The sequence below is a fragment of the Mesoplodon densirostris genome, chromosome 11 (genome assembly GCF_025265405.1).
Source record: "Mesoplodon densirostris isolate mMesDen1 chromosome 11, mMesDen1 primary haplotype, whole genome shotgun sequence".
NCBI classification, from domain to species: Eukaryota; Metazoa; Chordata; class Mammalia; order Artiodactyla; family Ziphiidae; genus Mesoplodon; species Mesoplodon densirostris.
Window position 1 is genome coordinate 33,655,248 of NC_082671.1, and position 18,945 is coordinate 33,674,192.

General features: G+C 38.6%; 1 protein-coding gene and 2 pseudogenes across 5 annotated transcripts in view; 1 reads left to right on the forward strand and 2 right to left on the reverse strand.

Moving 5' to 3' along the window:
* FRS2 (fibroblast growth factor receptor substrate 2) overlaps positions 1 to 18,945 on the reverse strand; it is a 123,891-nt gene that overhangs the window by 85,945 nt on the left and 19,001 nt on the right. Inside the window, exon 2 of one of the 5 annotated variants that reach the window (XM_060112414.1) lies at positions 6,293 to 6,386. The exons of the other annotated variants lie outside the window; for them this stretch is intronic. The gene's annotated coding sequence lies outside the window, so the exon portion shown is untranslated. The remainder of the gene's footprint in view (positions 1 to 6,292; positions 6,387 to 18,945) is intronic. 5 annotated transcript variants of the gene reach the window in all.
* LOC132499493 (E3 ubiquitin-protein ligase MARCHF6-like) lies at positions 5,257 to 7,416 on the forward strand (annotated as a pseudogene).
* LOC132499616 (U2 spliceosomal RNA) lies at positions 10,777 to 10,914 on the reverse strand (annotated as a pseudogene).

Here is an 18,945-nt window from a genome sequence, read left to right on the forward strand (position 1 = left end):
AGGACAGAAGCTGTTGAGACCTTGAGAGTTAAGCAACTTACCCAAGGAACCTATCTTCTGATTTAGCTGAGTGATATCATTAAAACACCTTCAGCTTGTTCTTCAAATAGATTCAAAATAAAGTTAATTGTACACCATATGGCATTAATTCCTGGATTTAAAATGACAAAAAATACTAAATCCAAGGCAAGTAATTTCAAAACTCAACTGTTAATACTCTTTTTAATATAAAGTTCTGACTTATGATAATTTATAAATACCCTGGACTTATCAATGTAGAAAAAATCATCAAGAAAAGTAAAAACTTTTCATAGTATCCATAACTCCCAAGGTGTGTAAAATCATTTTTGCCTAGGTGCTGAGGGCTATTCCATTAATCACTAGTCATAATTTATTGGCTGTTATTTCCCGGATTCTGTCAGAACATAACTTATACTAAACACCACGTGTTTAAATTTATGCCATTTAACAAAAAAAAAAAAATTTTTCTGGTCATAATCTACCTGCTCTAAAAAGACACCATAAGCCCTCATGGAAAAGTTCCTTTGTATTTGGTTACATTATATTAAACACAGAAGGAGCTCTGTACTCAGGAGAGTAAGAAGGAAAAGTTCACAAAAAATCAAACTCTTCTTTAAATGAGGCATGTCCAAGTCAGCCTAACAAACTAGCTATATTTACGTTTCATGAGAGGCCTAGGACAAGCAGGGCTAAAAAAGAACTAAGGCTAGCTTTGGATGACTACCCTGTTATGAAGAGTAACTTATGCTATGAAACTACAGTTAACAGCCAAAACATTAAAAAAAAAAAAAAAAAAAAGGAAGCTAACAGACTCCCCATCAAAATAAGGTGCAAGAACAAAAAGTACATGATACCCAGGAGAGAACAGGGAGTAAATATGTGTATAAAGAGACAAAGAAGGTTTACAGCAAAAATGGCAAACCCAAGACACATGTACTGCTATTTCCCCTTCTTCAAAACTGGCCGACGCAAGTAACAGGTGACAGCTCTGTAGAGGTTAGCAAAGGCCTCAAAAACCTCTAGATGGATATTACAAAGCAATGGGAATTATCAGACCAAGCAAAATATTGCCATTCCTTGTTTAGGTTGACTGGAGGAAGGTTACTCAGAAAAACTATTAAGGAGGAAAGGAGTGTAAGGAAAAACAGTAACAGTAAGCCACAAGTATTTACTGAACTATTTGTTTTATTTTTAAGGTTACATACACTGTTTCATTTAGTCCTCACGACAAACTTCAAAACTACTATTACACCCACTATACAGACAGGAAAAACACCGAGGTTTACAGAATTTTAAACAACCAACTTGCCAGAGTCATACATACACTAGTGGTGGTACTGGAGCTCTAACATGGACCTGAGCACTTTACCACTTCTTTTAATGGATCGGGCAATTCGACTGACCTAACCCTCTATCCATCCTCCCATGTAAATCCACCAGGACAGACTTTTTTTAAGTAAAAGTTTAATTATTTAAGTATTAGCATGTTTCTAATTGAAAGTCTGGAAAATATAATGGATGTACCAAAAGTCCTATCTTTTTTATTGCTTTTATAATTAGTATTTTAATGAACACCTTGTACATAAATCTCTGTGCACACTTTTATTCCATTTATAAAATATTATAAATGGAATTCTGGTCAAACAGTGTGAATATATTCCGCCAGAACATCTGATTTTAATATTACTGAATTGATGAAGAGATTATGGTTTCTTAAGAAAAACTGTGCCTTATTCTCCCTTACCCACAATGCCTAGGCACATGAGCAAGTCTTCTCATGACTGCTGAATGAATGGAGGAGGGTTCTCTCCCCTTAGCACACAGTCTCTGAAGAGAAAAATAAACAGAGCAGGCTCACAAATTAGAAGACAACAGTTATGCCACATATCAAATTCATTAGTGGGCTGCATAAAACTCTTCTTAGTGAGAGAAGAACATGAATGTTAACATTGCCATTCAATGTATTTCCATGTGTTTAAAATGTATTTCCATGTGTTTGGTTATTTTATAATACATTTAAAGAATACAGTATTTCAGTAGGTATATAACACACTGAAGACATTACTTCTCCCAGTTTATTATCTATATGCCTTAATCTGCTATTGTCCACGGAAATCATTTCAGAACATGTTCATATAGAAAATTCAGAGCTAAATATTTTAATAGTAACTAGAGTTGCTATTTTACTTTGATTTTCTATATCATCTATTTCCATCAAGTTCTAATGATATCATAGCAGGCAATGTCCCCATAAAGATGAAAAAGATTGACTACAAAACATTGTACCAGCAGGCACTGATCCAGCACTTTAGATGTATTAACTTAATCTTTATGACATTACATGATATTACGATTATTAATCTCTCTATTTTATAGGTAAAGAAACTGAAACAGAGAGAGATTAGAAACCTGCTTGTTTTGGGACTTCCCTGGCGGTCCAGTGGTTTAGACTCTGTGCTTCCACTGCAGGTGACACAGGTTCGATCCCTGGTCGGAAACTAAGATCCCGCATGCCACGCGAGTGCAGCCAAAAAAAAAAAGAAACTTGTTTTTTTTGAACCTAGGTATTCTGGCAGCCACACTTCTAATCGCTACACAGAACTGACTCGCAGTATCAAGCAAAAAGCACTGAACGGCTTTCCGTGGACATTGGTGACACAGGGCACAATGAGAGTATGCGTCCCAGAAAATAGGAAATTCAACCAATCCAGGTGGATTATTTACTCATTAGGTAAATAATTATTTATTATGGATCAAAAACTGTATCAAAATTGGGAGTATTCTCCTAACCTTGAGAAATACTAGGTCTAAGAAAGATGGAGACAGACCATCATAAGGTAGATATCTAGTGTAAATAGACAGATCTAACCTCGCTAGAATAAAACAGAATTTTTACAAGTGCTGTGGCACAGAAGGCATTAGTAACTCTGTCTAGGGCAGTCAGAGAAGCTGCACAGAGGAGGAAATACCTCAATTACACCTTGAATAACAGGCTTGTACGGAAATTTGTAGCTAACAGTCTACCTCCCCACAGAAGGGTCACTGCTGTGAAACTGCTGCAGTAGCACAAAACATGTCTCAGCACAGCGGAACCATCTTAGGTTTGCTGGAGGAAGAGGATGGGGCTGCAATAGGTCTGAGTGATCAAACCCCTGTCAATACAATGGGAACCAGCAATAAGAAGCAGGCTATCTATCCAGCTTAATTTTACAGCCAGTATAGCTACAAAACTGCCTTTATTTGTTTGACATACCTGCACTTAAATTTCTAATTTAGAAAAACCTAAATTTTAAAACTAATAATAAGGAATGGAGGTGGGGAGTAGTAGACCTTCGGTTAATCATGACTGGCCCTGACCCCTTCCTGGAACCTCACCTTAAAAAGTTAAAGGAAGGGCTTCCCTGGTGGCGCAGTGGTTGAGAGTTCGCCTGCCGATGCAGTGGACACAGGTTCGTGCCCCAGTCTGGGAAGATCTCACATGCCGCGGAGCGGCTGGGCCCATGAGCCATGGCCGCTGAGCCTGCGTGTCTGGAGCCTGTGCTCCACAACGGGAGAGGCCACAACAGTGAGAGGCCCGCGTACCGCAAAAAAAAAAAAAAAAAAGTTAAAGGAATTTTTAGGAGTATAAAATCCATAAGGATAAGGGAATGGGGAAAGACAACAGCAAATAAGAGAAGGCACAATATTTTGGAAGCTAGGAAAAAAAGAGGTAACTAAACTAACTAGACCAAGAAAGCCGAAACCTAAACCTGAAAGGAAGAAGCCATCAAGCTGATAAACACAGAAAGTAGAATAATGGTGGCCAAGGGCTGGGATAAATAAGCAGTTACTGTTTAATAAGTACAGAGTTTCAGTTAGGGATGATGTAAAAGTTCTGGAGATTGATGGACAGTGGTAATGGTTACACAACAATGTAAATACACTTAATGCCACTGAACTGTACACTTTAAAATGGTTACAATGGTAAATTTTGAGTTATGTATATTTTACCACATTACCACAATTAAAAAAAAAAAGCAGCAAGCTGACTCATGCTGGAGAGATTCAGGTATTGGTAGCATGATGAAGACAAAAATGCAGGGTGCGGCTGGAAACGAGATGACTGGTTGAAAGTTCATTTAAGTGGCCTCACCCCAAAACCAATCTTCTCCCCATCCCTGGAGAGGGTGTACCACAGACCCTGATCTTTGGAACACAGGTCAACACTGAAAGCAAGACAAAATGATTACTGAAAAACAGGAGAATTATTTGAAAGTCTGCATTCTAAATAGGAGGCAGAAGGCTGTCTCCAAGAAGAAAAAGGAACTGACAGATTATCTCATGTGTCCAACCATATTATATTTTATATTCGTCAGAGAATTGCAAAGTAATTAATAGGCACAAAGTACATAAAATTTCAAACTCAGATAATTATTCGAGAAAACATTAAGTTGGACAAGAAGGGAAATACAATCACAGTGAATTTTGTGACAAGGCTGTGAAAATATTTGCATAGTCATAATAATTTAAATACTAAATAAAGAATTTACCCCCCAGACCTGATATCCTATAAAAGGAAGATGAGAGAAAGGGAAATATGTATAAATGTTTGCAGGCGGCAGAGACATTAAGATGACTAATCCTCATTTTTCTTAGAAGGAAAGTGAGTAGCTACTGTCTAAAATGAAAAGCCAACAAAAAGCAGAACTCACTTAGAAAAATAAAGACACATCAGAACAAACAGCTGAAGGAATTGAAACTGACTGCCCCTAAAGGCTGGGAATTGGACATGAGAAGAGACGGTGCCTGATATTTTTTTTTTTTTTTTTTTTCTTTTTGCGGTATGTGGGCCTCTCACTGTTGCGGCCTCTCCCGCTGCGGAGCACAGGCTCCGGATGCGCAGGCCCAGCGGCCATGGCTCATGGGCCCAGCCGCTCCGCGGCATATGGGATCCTCCCAGACCGGGGCACGAACCCGCATCCCCTGCATCGGCAGGCGGACTCTCAACCACTTGCGCCACCAGGGAGGCCCCCTGATATTTTTATAAGCCTTGAATATTATTTGATTTTCAAAACTACATATGTACAAATATCACTTTAATTTTAAATAAATAAAAATGTACAGAGGTAAAACAGAAAATTGTCAAAATGTTAAAACAATCTGAAATTGTCTAAACTGAGTATACACCTTTTTTTTTTCCAACTATTGTGTTAGCTTTCTGTAATTCTCAGGATTTTCAGTAGTACTGAGGTCAACATGCTACTTGCTGCTCTGCCCTTCAGTGCTGTTAGGCATCACCAAAATGAGGCTCCAGCGGGAGGAAATGGTGCTGAAAATGTTGCCCCCGACCAGCATGCTAAGCCACCAGCCAAGAACACACTGGTGCCGGAAAACCCTGATGCCCAGGATGACCAGTTGGAAGAGGAGGAAGAGGAGAACAAGGAGGACGACAACACAGGCGGGGAAAATGCAGCTGATGTGTCACATGAACTGCAATGCTTTAGAACGGGATGGAGCTACAAAGAGTTTACATGGGGAAGAATGCTAGGACTTCATGGATGACTAGTGTTTCCAGAGCATGTCATCTGGGTGGTGTCTTTATACACACTGTTCTTTCTTGGTTTTGCATTTTACCCTGACCACACTGGTCATTTCTCCCTCGTTCATTTGGGATTTGAAGAACACCTCCAAGCATCTCATTTTGAAGGCCTAATCACAACCATAGTAGGGTATGTACTTATTTAGCAATAACACTGATAATTTATGATGGCGTGGCAACTCTTGTTAAATTTCATAGGTCTCGTCACTAGCTGGGGGTCTGCTATATTGTTGTTAAAGGTCTCTTTGTTAGTGGTGGTAGAAATAAGTGTTCCCTCTCGTTTGTGGCCGGTGACTGGATATCTGTTCCCTGGAAATGTCTGTTGTTTCTCTCAAAGATCATGTTTCTGCATTAACTGGTAGGAATGGTATCTGTTTTCTACTTTGCCTCCTTCATTCTGTTGCTGAGACAGGTACTTCAACCTGGTGTATTTTGGTTTCTAAGGAATCTGAATGATCCAGATTTTTAAAAATCCAGTATAAGAAATGATTCACTTGACTATGTATAAGCATCTCCCAAGATTTATTTTGTCAGTGGTTCTCTTTGGCTCCATCGTGCTCCTGGTGCTTTGTCTACCTATTCGTGTCATTAAGAGTCTGCTGCCTAATTTTCTTCCATACAGCGTCACGCTCCGCAGTGATGCTCCACTGAGTGAATTGTCCCTTGAGCTGCTTCTGCTTCAGGTTATCTTACCAGTGTTACTTGAACAGGGATACACACAGCAGTGGCTGAAGGAGCTTGTGTGAGCAGGGACTGTTACTGCTGGAAACTTGCTGGATCTTCATTCCTATTTGGTGGAAGACCAGGAAGAAAATGAGAACAGTGCAAACCAACCAGTGAACAATAACCAGCCTGTCTGAAATAATAATTCTATTCCTGTGGTGGGGCAAGGTGTGTATGCAGCCCACCAAGCCATACTTCAGCAGGGAGGGCCTGCTGGCTTTCAGCCTTACCGTCGGCCTTTAATTTCCCCACTCAGGATATTTTTGTTGATTTTCTTCACATGCAAGAACCTTACTGATGGCCAGCCTCATCTGCCTTATTCTACCAGTATTTGCCAGCTGTCGGTTAATGTCATTTTGGACAGGGACTGCCAAAATCCATGAGCTCTACACAGCTGCTTATGGTTTCTACGTTTGCTGGCTAACCATAAAGGCAGGGACGGTGCTGGCGACATGGATGCCACAGGGATGCAGAGTGATCTTCAGAAGGTTAAAGGGTAGTCCCGCATGATAATGCAGGCTTCGATAGTTGCAGTGCTGTTGGCTGGAGTCGTCCTGCTTCTTCTGGGGCTCCTGTTTGAGCTGGTTATTGTTGCTCCTCTGAGGGTTCCCTTGGATCAAACTCCTCTTTTTTTCCCATCACAGGGCTGGGCACCTGGAATCCTGTATGTGAGAATCTGCAGCTATATAACACTGATGGATCCTCAGTGGTGGTTTAAAACTGTAATTGAGCAGGTTTAGGCAGATGGCATCTGGAACACTGACCTTCACTATATCATTCGGAAACTGGCAGCGCCAGTGATCTCTGTGCTCTTGCTTCCCTAATGTGTACCTTACATCATCACATCCGGCATCATTCCTTACAAGGTGTTAACTGCGGAAATGCAAAACTTGGTCCACTGGCGAGGTTTTCCACTTTTACTGATAGTCGTGGTATTGATGGGAATCTTGTCCTTCCAGGTCTGCCAGTTTAAGTCCCTTTATGAACATATTAAAAATGACAAGTACCCTGTGGGCCAACGCCTCGTGAACTATGAATGGAAATCTGGCAAACAAAGCACGTCTCCACCACCTCCACATTCATCCCAAGAATAAAGTGGTTGTATCAGCTACCTTGAGCTTCCCCTTGCCTTTATGTGCCCTTTTTTGTGGACTTCTCTCTTCGGAGGTTTTCCCCAGTGATCTCTCAGTATTGTTTTTAAGTTAAATGTATCTGACTTGCGTTCTCAGCATTCAGAGAGCAGCAGTGCGAGGCTCTGCTGCCCTTCCTGCATCTCTGACATCACTGCTGTCTGAGGTCTGTATACGTGTAAACAGAAGTTTCTGGATACCCTAAAACCTTGGATTAAACAGAATGTGCACTGTACATCTTTAAACAAAACGTATATTAATTTATTAAATCTAGTTGTCACTTTAAAAAAAAACACCTTTCTTATAGCACAATTCATGAACTGATACAGTATGCAATTCACTGGAGAAATACTTTGGGCATGTAGCAATTCTAAAGCCTAACTGTTTAAAACCACTCTATAAACACAGTATTTTATTTATTCCTTTCCCCCTAAGAATATATATTTGGATTTATTTATATAAAGGCTTATATTATTTGTAACTCTTGGATCAAATCCAAATTTTGACATTCCAAATGACTAACATTTGTAAGCCCCAGTGATGGTAGAGCTGAACTTAAATAAAGTCTGAGTGTCAAATGATACAAATGGACAAACTGAAAGGCTACTCATGGAAAAATATATAAAAGTACTAAACATGCAAAAGGAAACAGGAAACAATCTTATCTGCAAGAACTGTACAACTTGCAACTTTTTAGTATATGTGCTGCCAAACCGAGCACAACTTACAACTTTTTAAAAGTCACATTCTTGTGGGCACAAATTCACCAACTAAATATAATCTAATTAACATACTTCTACACAGTCGCAACCAAGAACTTCATTCCAGAAAAAGAAAATACTTCAAAGCACAAGATTAAAACCATGAGCAACTACATCAGAATCTACTGAATTTTTTCTTTAATTAATAAAGTTCTTTTCATATAAAAACTATGAGCCTTGGTTTGTTTTTCCAGCAGCACTAATGGCCTATGCTGATCTACAACATATAGTTGTTCATTTTCATGTATCAACTACATAACAAATTTACAAATACTTAAATAACTATCACAAAGGTTTAAGAGCTAAAATCATATGTGTTATACTGTTTATACTGCACACTCATATAATCAAACAAGAAATAGAGTCAGAGATAGAGCAACCAAAGAAAACCTCAAGTATTTGTCACTGAGTGCCCACGTGTCAGAGAACATGACGGAGAAATTCCTATGCGACAAGACTCCTGCACTCAAAGAGTTTGAGATTTAGCAGTGCACAAGGAGAGGTAAGCAGTGTGTGGTGGGGTTGCCAAGACCAAGACATGAAAACAATTCATGAACAATATAAAAAACTAAATGACTAAGTACTAAACTACAAAATATAAAAGGTAAATTTAGAGAAGAGGAAGATAACAGTTGCCTTGAGAAAGGAAGAAGGTATTGAACTGGGTCTCAAAGAAGTAGAAAACATTTGAAGAAATAAAGGAGAAAGATCAATGTCTCTGTCTCTGTCTGTCTCTCTCTTGTCCTCTCTCTCAATTTTGCTGTATACTTAAACTACATAAGGACATAAACCACATTAGGACAGCTGAGACTTTCTGATTCCCAGTCCTCTAATCTATGCATTACTACACTACACACTATTTTATGTATTAAGTATTTTACACTGGACTTCATTATCAATCTCAATTTCCTATAACCAAAAACATTAGGATGCTATAAAAAAAAGATGCCCATCTTAAAGTAAGTATGCTATAATACACAACGGCCAAATGGGTCTCAGTTAAGACCACAAAACTTTTACAGCCAGAACCATGGCCTTCCCATTAAACTGAGATACGTTACTATTCCAGGACTATTCCTTTAGCCAACAGGCCATTCTAATGGGAGGGTACTGCCCAAGCAACAAACTTCAGAGCTAAAGTCACGGCTCCAAGTAATTCATATATAGAACTTTTTCATTATTTTATCTAAATTATTTTGATTGTATGCTGATAGCTACCTAAATAGAGATGGAAAATCAAAGAAAAATAATATATCTAAATGAAACACTATAAAATAAACACAATCATGGAATGCACAAGTCATTATGCTATACAGTTATTAGTCACAAACTTATTATAAGCTTTCTCAGGAATTATAATATTATTTTTTACACCTAACCTAAAATTTTCCTTCTCTAAATTGGTAAGATCCTATTAGTTTTTATACATCTACAAATGGTATCTATGTTCACTAGTGTACCCCAATCTAAATTAATATTCATCACAAATTGAAAAACACTCATTGGTCCAGCACCTGAGAGTCATGGTTCCTTACATCCTCTCTCACTTCTTTCTCTTTTCCCACACCCAAAGACAGAACACTCTAATGCTCTCCCATTACACTCCCACCTAAAACCCCTGAGCAGTAGCCAGGCACTCCCTCCCCCTTCCATGAGGATCCACTACTTAATTGATCCAATTTATCCAGTATACAGAAGGGTGTAACCAAGTTTTCTTTCAATATTTTTTCCTGTGTTTTCATGTGTGACCGAGAGGAGGAGGGAAAAGGAGTTCTAAATGGAGGCACGAAAGAGCCGAAAACCACCTTCAGCCCTCTAAGGCAGCTGTGGCACAGTACAAAAGCAATGCACCTGAGGTGGAGGATCAGGATCTTAAGCCCAGCTCTGCCATTTAACCATTTCTTAGTTGAATGACCTCTTTCACTTAGCAATTCAGCCTGCCATGTCCAGCTCAGTAGAGTCTTTGATAATATCCATGCTCTTAAACCACTCCACTAAGCAGCCATGTATTTGTAGATGGATCACTATTTCTACTTACCTTTGGATATGTTATGTGATCTTTAGCACACATCTTCAATTATGCCTTAGATTAACATTTAATTATACAAGCCTATCACCAAGGAAATAATTGTAGTGGATATCAAGAGCAAAACAGAAATTGGGATCATTGTTTTATCAATAATATTCAGAAAATCAATAATGAATAGTAACAATCACTAAAGTACTTTATTAGCCATTCAGGAATCTATTATTTTTAATTCTGTGAAAATGTATCAGCTCATACACACACAGAACATCGACTTTTATGTATTATTAGTTTGTTTCAATGATTATAGATCACACTAGTTAAATATTTGACCAACAAAATTGTATACTCTAATAGTCAGGGTTAGACACTAATTAACTTCAGTTACATTTCACTGGTAACTGTATAAAAGGCTATACAAATTTCTATAACTTACCAAAAATTAACTCATACAATGTTTTATTGCTTCCACCACAAAGTTTTATCTAGTAGCTGAATACCGTATTAACATTTTTAAGCAATCTCCTTAAATATATTTAGTAGTTAACAGTACTAATATCTTATTAAAATTATTTCCATTGAAGAATACATATCAGTACTTTCCCAATTTATCAGCATAATTGTATTTGCAATACTATTCTACACTTGATCTTAGCCAAAAGGCCGAGAAGCGATTGCAGTACTATTCTAAATTACTGGATAAACTAGAAAGAAGACTAAAAGTTAATTATAATTTTTTGAAATATCTGGGATCAAACCAAATGCTACAGAACCCAAGTAAAACAACAAAATCAAATAATTCTTTGGGGATACAGGACAAAAAACAGACTTCTGGAAGTCTTATTAACATTAAGACAATAAACTAAATTTTGAAACAATTCCTAGAAATGTTAATGCTATAAGTGACTCTTCTCCATGAAGAGAAACTTATGCAAAATAAGCATGTCTTAAAGGCCAACTTAAACAGTGCTAGAGTGAAAATAAGAGACATCTGAAGATAACTTTACTGTCTCATAATTTTTTTAAAGCACTAGGAGAAAATTTAAGGTTAAAGTAAAAGCATTAATCAAAGTAAATATGAAGATAAAAATGAGAAGAAAAACTAATGCAACACTTCTGGAACAGAAGGGGGAGGAGGATTCTAAGTAACCAAAGATGAAGATAACAGGAAAAAAAAAAGATAAGTAACTCATGTGCAAAAACACTTTTGGAATCTGCATTGAAAATTAATTATACAGAGTAATTAATATAAAATATGAGGTCCCACATACTATACTAAAGCATGAAGAGTTTATATCACATTTTTCCATGCACACTCAATGAAGACTTTTCCTCCACCGTAAATTCACAAAAGGTTTTTGTTGGTGCAATTTACTATGCCTATTCCCAGCCCTAGGATATTTTTGTACCCAATCTCAAATTGGAAATGGGATGCTATCTGTCCTCAAAATGTCGAGTTATTGGCAGAAACATAGCTCCATGTCTAATAACTTTTATGCTCCACTACAAGTTTTTTAAGTGGTATTCTTGTTTAGATGTAACTAAGACTACCTGTATATTTTAAAATATAAATAAAAACTTATGGGATACATTGCTCATTGACTGATACAATGCATCTGAGCCACCATTACCCATCTCCCTCCTAGCACTGAAAAGGAAAATGTAGAAACAGTGCTCCACCACTTGGCTACTTCCTGCTAACTACACCTGCCCAAACTCCTCTTAGGAGCCTAAAGGGAAATCTATTACCACTGCTGCAGAAGCTCACCATCTGTGGCCACTGATAAATGTATTAAGGAGGACTGACACAACAGAGGCAACTGCAATACTTACTGTCAGCTATACAATGAGGACTGGCGGTAGGCAGAATTCAAAGACGCAAGATCCCTGCTCCCTGGTGTATTACCCTGCATAATCTTTGGGACTGCAAATATGATGGGATTTCACTCCCATGATTAGGTTAACTTTAAGAAAGTTGACTTATGATGGGGAATTATCTAAGTGGGCCTGAACTAACCACATAAACCCTTTAAATTTGGGTCTAGAAATAAGAGACAATTTTTAATGGCTCTCTATTGCCTATAACACTGGGTTGGCCAAAAAGTTCCTAACCTTGCACCAAAATACCTTAACGAACTTTCTGGCCAACCCAATAGCAAGAGCTGCCTACTCTACCAGCTTTTTAAGGACTTCTGTAATCTAGCCCCAGTCTTACCAATATAAAAAGAAAAGATGGGCTTCCCTGGTGGCACAGTGGTTAAGAATCCGCCTGCCAATGCAGGGGACACAGGTTCGAGCCCTGGTCTGGGAAGATCCCACATGCCACGGAGCGACTAAGCCCACGTGCCACAACTACTGAGCCTGTGCTCTAGAGCCCGCACACCCCATCTACTGAGCCCGCGTGCCACAACTACTTAGGCCCATGCACCTAGAGCCTGTGCTCTGTTACAAGAGAAGCCACCGCAATGAGAAGACCATGCACCACACGAAGAGTAGCCCCCACTCGCCGCAACTAGAGAGAGCCCATGCACAGCAACGAAGACCCAACGCAGACAAAAAAAAAAACAGAAAAGAAAAAAATAGTATTGTCATGGGTCAAATAGTCATGCTTAACATAAAGTTAAATATAAGTTAAAACTAACTACTTAAGACGCCAAATCTAGATACTATTAATAATTCTGTTAGGCACTATTGCTCAGTTCTCCTAAAATTCAAGTTTTTATTACATCCTTCATTTTTGAAAGACTCCATTCTAGAGAATTACACAAACTACCAAGATTGTGTTTAGCATGCAAGCTACAGTCCAGTTAATCAAAAGGTATTAATGGATGTATCCATACAACAAGAATATACTTATACTGAAGCAGAGGCATAAGAAAATAATTAACACAATTTCTAAAGGTATATAAAATCAATACCAGCAGGTAAGTGCTAGACCACCAGGACCAAATTAATTAGACTGAGTATATTCAATGTACAATTTTTGTTCTAAGTTTTCATTAGTTTGAAGCAACTAGTTTCTTTGTTCTGTAACATATCACCTAAAGATTCTAAGCTCTGTACTACTTAGAAGGTGTTTACTTAGCACTTATGAATGCCATTTCTTATTAGTCACTTTTGCCCAAGAGTATATGTTCTGGGATGAGAGACACAAATTAGGCAAAAAGCCCCTGCTCATCACTGCTCTTCACCTCCCAAGGAACATCTAAATGCCATTTAGTCCTCATGTCCTTACCAGAGAATACTGAATGAAAACCTAGAATCAACAGGCTGGTATGGGAGAACTTTCTCAAATGTTGTGAGGATTAAATGCTGAGTCAGCACTTAAAAGATCCCGAGAGTGAGTGATTCCTTAAATTTTGTGCTCCAGATGCCTCCTTTCTTTACCCTACTCCCGGCCCGGAGTTCAGCCAGGAATACTGCTGAACATCCTATAGTGCATAGGACAGTCCCCCACAACAAAGAATAACCTGGCCCAAAATGTCAATAGTGCTAAAGTTAAGAAACCCTGGTATAAAAGAAAGAACACTAAGTTAGAATCCCACCTTTACAACTTATTATCTAAATGACCTTCAACAAATTATGCAACTTCTCTAAGTTTCCTCATGTTTAAAATGGATAGCATGCTCATGTTGAAGGATTTAGGAGGATAAATTCATACAGAAACCTTTAGACACTTTACAAATGTTAGTTTCCATTCTTCAGAGTGAGTACAAAAATCTTCTCTATCAGAGGTAGAGCTGTGGACCTCTCAAAGATAACTTCAAACTATGAATGACACATGGTACTCTGATTTATTTTCTGAATCTCCTATCAAAGTCTAAGCAACTTGAAGGCAGAGTTCTTATTGGACTTGGTATCCTCAGCCTCTACAACAAAGGAAGCACTGAGTTGTAGAGGCTGAGGATACCATCTGTTAAATGGCCAAACGAGCAAATAAGCTCTAAGTATCTACCCACCATAACAAAGCAGTCATCGCATTGCACAGTACAGAATTACCAAAGAATGTAAGAAAACATAACTCTTGTCTTGGAGAAATTTTAAAATAGAGATATCTAACAACAAAACAAAATATGTAGAGAGATTTAACACATAGTAGACACTCAAAAAAATCTCATGGGTAAAATTCACATGAATAGCTGACGTCACAAATGAATATTAGTGGGATGCACAAAAAAAGTTAGAATTAGGGCCTCCCTGGTGGCGCAGTGGTTGAGAGTCCGCCTGCCGATGCAGGGGATACGGGTTCGTGCCCCGGTCCGGGAGAATCCCATATGCCGCGGAGCGGCTGGGCCCGTGAGCCATGGCCGCTGAGCCTGCGCGTCCGGAGCCTGTGCTCCGCAACGGGAGAGGCCACAACAGTGAGAGGCCCGCATACCGCAAAAAAAAAAAAAAAAAAAAAAAAAAGTTAGAATTAAATAGATTTAATCAGGGAAAGTCCTATTTTTAATACTATAATCCTTCAGAGTACATGCTGCTAATATCTTCCAAAGGCAATGAAACAGTACATTTAAAGAACAAATATCAAAATGTCAAGTGCTATCATTTGTCATTTTAGCAGTACTCAGCTAAATTTCATAATTCAGATGATGGTAGCATATTTTAACAGGTTCAAAGGCCATTTTAAGCAATTTTTAAAAACACATTAGATTTTAATGGAAGCTTATCAAATTCCTGACATCCACAATCCATCTTAATTATTTTAAATAGTCTGAGACAGAATAAGACCAAAAAGGCTGATGCTCAAATGTCTGAAATACACTGATGAAAAGGCTGAGCTCAAGCATACCAAAAGTGTGTTAGAAGCAACTTTTTAAATGCACTAATGTAACAATTATTTTTAAACCAACAATTTTAGAAAAATAGCAGTTCCTATCTAAAGCTTATATAAATATAAGACACTGGGTTTGCAAGTGTCAGCAGCGTTTTAAGATCCCTTTCTAAAGCAATAGTCTCCTTCTGTTTTGCTTGGTATCTTAATTTGCCTTTAGTTTTAAACTAAGTTTGCTAACACTGTTCCTCTCAAAACCTCAGGAATTCCATTACTAGTTTTAAGCTGAATTAAAGGAAAATAAACCCATTCAACCCATGGCACAAAGTATGCACAAAGTGTTTGTTGATGCTCATAAATAGACTGAGAAATTTAGACATGTCTTAAGGACAACAGCTGTATAGTCAACTCTGGTTTGTCCCACCATGGAACTGAATAGAAAGAGAATTATTGCTACCACTTCAAGTGAGACCAGCACAGATACCTTTAAACCAACTGAGATATAATAGAACATTCCCTTTAAATCAGAGCCTTTGTGTATGTTTTCACTTTAGAGGAAAAATGGTTAGAATACTCTTTAAAAAAAATACACATGGAGCCAAGATGTTACGAGCCTCTCCCCCAAAAACAATGCTTAAAATGCCCTCAACACTGCCCACCCACTTGCCTCCAAAAAAAAAAAAGAAAAGAACAAGCTATAAATACTTGACATACAGATGGTTCTTTGTCTTATCACTAGAAATCTTCTTTTCCATTCTGTATCCCTATTCTCAGACTCTATAAAACTTCCTGACAAGTACAGGTATTTTCACTTTTATCCCTCTCCATCACCTCCGTCAAATTATAATTCATCTCAACTCACCTGAATCCCAGGTATCAGGATCCTGTGAATGGGACTAGTAAAGGAGGAAAGTACTGATACTTGAAAGAAAGGGGGAAAAAATCCCATCTTTCCCATTTCCTGGCTCCCTCCCTTATCCTGGCCCAGCACTGCAGAGTAGCAACAAATGGAAGGAATAAAAGCACCTTAAGCTCATTCTATTGCTATTTCTCCTTCTTTTATCCCTAACTCATTCACTGCTCCCCAAGCATCACCCTATCTAACCCCTACTCTCCTGTCCCAGGTAATGGAAGTCACAAACAAGGGCCTAGATTTTGGGTAGACCCAGTTCCCTAAGAGAGGAATGCAACAAGATGAATGAATTTCCACCAGTCTTATAAAGGGTGATTCGAATATACTGTGATATAATGAGTTACAACATTTTTTATTGCCTGACCTAGTGATAAGCTAAATACCATTTTTATGACTTATTGGAAAAACAGGCTCCTAATCCCAAATTCCTTTTTTTTTAATTCCCCATTTCCCCCATCCCAAGCCTCTAGCCACAATCTTTTTTAAAACAATTCATTAAAAAAAAAAAATTCTGGCTTCCCTGGTGGCGCAGTGGTTGAGAGTCCGTCTGCCGATGCAGGGGACACAGGTTCGTGCCCTGGTCTGGGAAGATCCCACATGCCGCGGAGCGGCTGGGCCCGTGAGCCATGGCCGCTGAGCCTGCACGTCCGGAGACTGTGCTCCGCAACGGGAGAGGCCACAACAGTGAGAGGCCCACGCACCACAGAAAGAAAAAACAAAAATTCATTTACAAGATAGAGGCTACCTATATAAAAGAGTCAAATTACAGTGACTGCTAGTGATTAAAACAATAGATTTTTGACAAAGTAAACAAGTGAATGCCAGTAGCTTGTGCAACATGAGTGAACCATGCTTACAACCACATAATTAATTAAAGGAAAGAAAATAAATCTGGTTATAAACAGCATATTACCAACCAGTGATCACACTTTTGCAAAGAATATATTACAAAACCAATATTCTAACTTTAGAAATGAATATACCATGAAGAATAATTTGGTAATACCTATTAAAATGTTTAATGCATATGTCTATTGGCACAGAGATTCCACTTCTAAAATTCAAAGTACTGATATATTTACACAGGTGTGATATATGTATACAATACTCACTGCTGCATTATTTATAAAAGGAAAAGATAAGAAAAAACTTACATATCAACCAAAAATGGAATGTATAGTATATTCAATACAATGAATACTATGTAACCAATAAAAAGAGTGGATATGGTTGTAAATGTAGGAAGAAACTTGCTACAAACAGCAGTTGCCTCAGGGGAGAGGACCTAGTACACAGGGAGATGGGAAATGAGACTTGTTTTCACAATATACCCTTTTGCACCTTTGAATTTTGAATCATGTACACATATTACCCTTTTATTAAAAATGAGTAAGCTAGGGGCTTCCCTGGTGGCGCAGTGGTTGAGAGTCCGCCTGCCGATGCAGGGGACATTGGTTCGTGCCCCGGTCCGGGAAGATCCCACATGCCACGCAGTGGCTGGGCCCGTGAGCCATGGCCGCTGAGCCTGCGCGTCCGGAGTCTGTGCTCCGCAACGGGAGAGGCCACAACAGTGAGAGGCCCACGTACCGCAAAAAAAAAAAAAAAATGAGTAAGCTAAAAATTTGTTAAAGAACTTAGACAATTCTCTCCAATCCTCTGATGCATAAACAGTTCTACTTTCCTCATCTGTAGGCAATGTTAATCAGGACTGAGAATCTGGGCTACTAGAGGTTACCAATAACCAATATACAGGATACAGGGCTCATTTCCTCTTTAGTAAGAAGAGGTACAACTATGGCAACTCTGCATCAATCAAAACAAAGTATAATAGGGGAAGAAAGAGGTGAAGAATTTATCTTACCCAAAGCAACCTTTATTACAGAAATAAAACTGGATGCGGTATAATTTTGTCAGCACTCTGAAAACCGTGCTTCGCCAAAAGGAAAAAAAAAACTATCTGGCTGGAAATTCTGGTTAGGGTCTAGATCTCAAATGGGTACATGCACCAGAAATATTTTGTAAAGAACCTAAGAAGGGCCAAAATCATTCAAATGCAAAAGGCTAGAAAACAAGGGGAAGGGGGAGGACAAAGTCATGGGCAATGTTTCAAATGTCAAAAGAACGTTTAAGATATTTTTCTATCAGAATTTTTCTCTTGATCTCTTAAATTCCAAGTAAGATTGAACGTAGCAGTCCCTCAGTAATTAAAACTCAAGCAATTGAAAGAAACAATTCAAACTCTTTTTCAAGCTTATTTTATTTATTTATTTATTTATTTATTTTGCCGTACGCGGGCCTCTCACTGTTGTGGCCTCTCCCGTTGCGGAGCACAGGCTCCGGACGCGCAGGCTCAGCGGCCATGGCTCACGGGCCCAGCCGCTCCACGGCATGTGGGATCTTCCTGGACCGGGGCACGAACCCGTGTCCCCTGCATCGGCAGGCAGACTCTCAACCACTGCACCACCAAGGAAGCCCTCAAGCTTATTTTTAAATGTTACTATTTCATATGATTTTTGGTTTTGCTGCTAAAGAGAACAATTAATATAACATCAGCTAATACTAATCTGGTTCCCTCTTCCGCTGATTCGAGTCCAATTATAAAACCAGGAAAACGGGGAAAAGAAATCTTGACGGGGGGTACATAACATGGTAACATTTAGGAAGAGGATCATATTTATTTTTTGTGAAAAACAATACCATTTTTGGGGTCTCTTGTTAACAACACTATGACATTTATGACTTAGCCATCTAATCACACAGCTATATCACTATGTACAATTTAAATTTTACAGACTTAATGACGTGTTTAAAAAATGTAGCTCAAAGGTTTGTTGTCATAACCGATTACAGTATTCTGAAGGCTAGAATATATCTCAGTAAGTGAAAGATGCTAGCTGGCATATCAAAAACAAATTTGTATATTCCTTTGCCACATTCACCTGGACTAATGTCAAAAAAGAAAAAGAGGGGCCTCCCTGGTGGCGCAAGTGGTTGAGAGTCCGCCTGCCGATGCAGGGGATAC